The 2,181-nt window shown below is 45.6% G+C and overlaps 1 protein-coding gene and 1 long non-coding RNA gene across 7 annotated transcripts in view; both read left to right on the top strand.

Moving 5' to 3' along the window:
* The window catches only part of LOC146521969 (uncharacterized), a 32,686-nt gene extending 32,239 nt beyond the window's left edge, over positions 1–447 (top strand). The window contains exon 2 of the long non-coding RNA XR_014870055.1: positions 76–447. This is a non-coding gene — a long non-coding RNA (uncharacterized LOC146521969). The remainder of the gene's footprint in view (positions 1–75) is intronic.
* pcdh7b (protocadherin 7b) overlaps positions 1–2,181 on the top strand; it is a 117,501-nt gene that overhangs the window by 92,550 nt on the left and 22,770 nt on the right. The gene's annotated exons all lie outside the window — the stretch shown is intronic.

The following is a 2,181-nucleotide window of genomic DNA, read 5'->3' as shown; positions in this document are numbered from 1 at the left end:
GTTTAACCTCTTAAGCCCCAAGCCTACCTGATCTCCTGCTTTTTGCCCCTGTATCAGGGGGCGTTGGGGCTTAAGAGGTTAAAAAAAATGACAGGAGGCCAAGCTGGAGGTTGCAAAGATGTGGAGATTTTCATTGGGAGCGACCAGGATGGAGAAGATTGATGGACAGAAATGAGCATGAGTCAGACAGACCACTCAGGTTGGGCGGCTTGTGGCTGAGGACATGTGGAGAGGAGGGACAGTGGATATATTGGGCAAAGGATTCTGAAGGTGGAGCTGCCAGGCAGGAGGAAAAGAGGAAGACCGCAGAGAAGATTTATGGATGTAGTGAAGGAGGACATGTGGAGGGTTGGTGTGACTGAGGAGGATGCTTTGGAATAGAGTGAGATGGAGGCAGATGATCTGCTTTGGCGACCCCTAAAGGGAGCAGCTGAAAGAAGATGAAGGAGAAGGTGTTGCGTTGTGCGAAAAAAAGACTTTGTGAATGATTAAAAAAGATTTTGCACACTATCCTCTCAAGAGATCGGTTCTAAATCTCAGCATCACTCTTTTTTTTTTAATGAATTCATTCAAAAAAAGGCAAATTAATTGTATAAAGTGATGTTTTTAACAAACTTTGTAAAAGTGCCGAGCTGGCATAATGCTGAGGACTTCTTCTCTGCACCAAAACTGGCTGCTGGCAGACGAGCATTTGCTGGATTCAAAATCGGAGTTAGCGGCTGCAAAAGTGGTCTTAGTCTGTTTTCAAGGTCTGACCACAGGTGCAGCAGGTGATTTTCAACTGTTGGCAACCGTGTGCACAGATCCTCCATCATTTTGTTCTTGCTGTCAGTGAGAGGCTGCACACTGTGCCCTGACAAGACAGAGAACATTCATAAAGTCTCTAAAACAGTCTTGGCAACCTTGACTGAACGCTGTGTGCATGTCCCCACCCCTTCCTCCAACACAAAAACCACCCCAAAAAAGTAGCCAAAGAGCACCTGCCACATTCTCTGTGCAAAGACGGCAATAAATCTGGCCACTAATGTACCGCAAAATCTTTTTTCTCTGACTTCCTCGCTTCCTCTTCCTCCAATATTAATGAAAGCCAGCTGAATGCTGCCACGGGCAAAGACAGAAACACGTTCTTTCCACTAAGCTAACATGAAAAAAGGTGATAGCTTCTTCCTTAGCTCCCTGAGTGGAACTGGAAGCCAGCTCACTTGGCCGGCGAGGCTTTGCTGCAGAGCCACGGGTTCACATTAGCCGAGCGATAGGCAGGAATTGATGACTTTGAGAAAGGATATTGAAAGCCGCACAAATGAACCTCCCGGCAGCAGGAAAATAATTCTCAAGCTAAGTGATTAAAAGTTGCAAAGAAGAAAAATCATCTAATACTGAATAATAATGTGCGGAACCAGTATGGAAAATGTACTTTTCCATCACCAGCACTTCAACCCAGAAAAATAGGATAGAAAGGGTAGGTGGTGGTAGTGGTGATGGTGGTGGTGGGTGGGTTGCGGCACGTGATGAAACCTTGGGGCTATTTTTAGAGAGCGCCTTTGCCTGCAACTCAGCAGTTGTAGCAATGAAAGAAACTCTCTATTCTGTATTCTTCTCCTAAAAAAAATTGTGATAATGAGGCTTCACCAGAGACCGCGTGTGCATTAATATTTGATCAATCTGAACACACTCGCATCGCACGCCGGGTCTCACAATACTGTACACAACATATGCAATCAAGGAAAATATCAAAATGTGAGACGCTGTTGAATATTTCTGTGTGTGTGTGAGAGACAGAGTGTGCTGAACTCCCGGCCCACCATCTCTTCGAGAACTAACATCAAATCATCAGGGTGTCTGTGTGGATCTGTGTGTGTGTCTTGATATACTTGGCCTATATCCTCTTGTGATAGTCACATGGCTTCTCTCAGACAGCAGCCATTTGTTACTGTCCTTTTAATCATGCTAATGCAACCCCGCTCTCCATCAGAGAAGCCGACCAAACTCTGGCACACATAAATTTGTGAGAACACACACTCGCATGCGTGCAGACATTAAAGGCGAAAAGAGAGAGAGAGAATGGAGTGCCCAGAGTCCCCAAAGGCGTATGAATATCTTAAGTGGAGAGTTCTATAACTCCGTATCTCCACATGCCCGTGGGCACACTTTTTACATGTACCCGTACACGGTATTCGCGCA

Source organism: Neolamprologus multifasciatus, chromosome 3 (genome assembly GCF_963576455.1).
Source record: "Neolamprologus multifasciatus chromosome 3, fNeoMul1.2, whole genome shotgun sequence".
NCBI classification, from domain to species: domain Eukaryota; kingdom Metazoa; phylum Chordata; class Actinopteri; order Cichliformes; family Cichlidae; genus Neolamprologus; species Neolamprologus multifasciatus.
The sequence above is the reverse complement of the archived record's forward strand: the minus strand, read 5'-3'. Positions and strand labels throughout refer to the sequence as shown.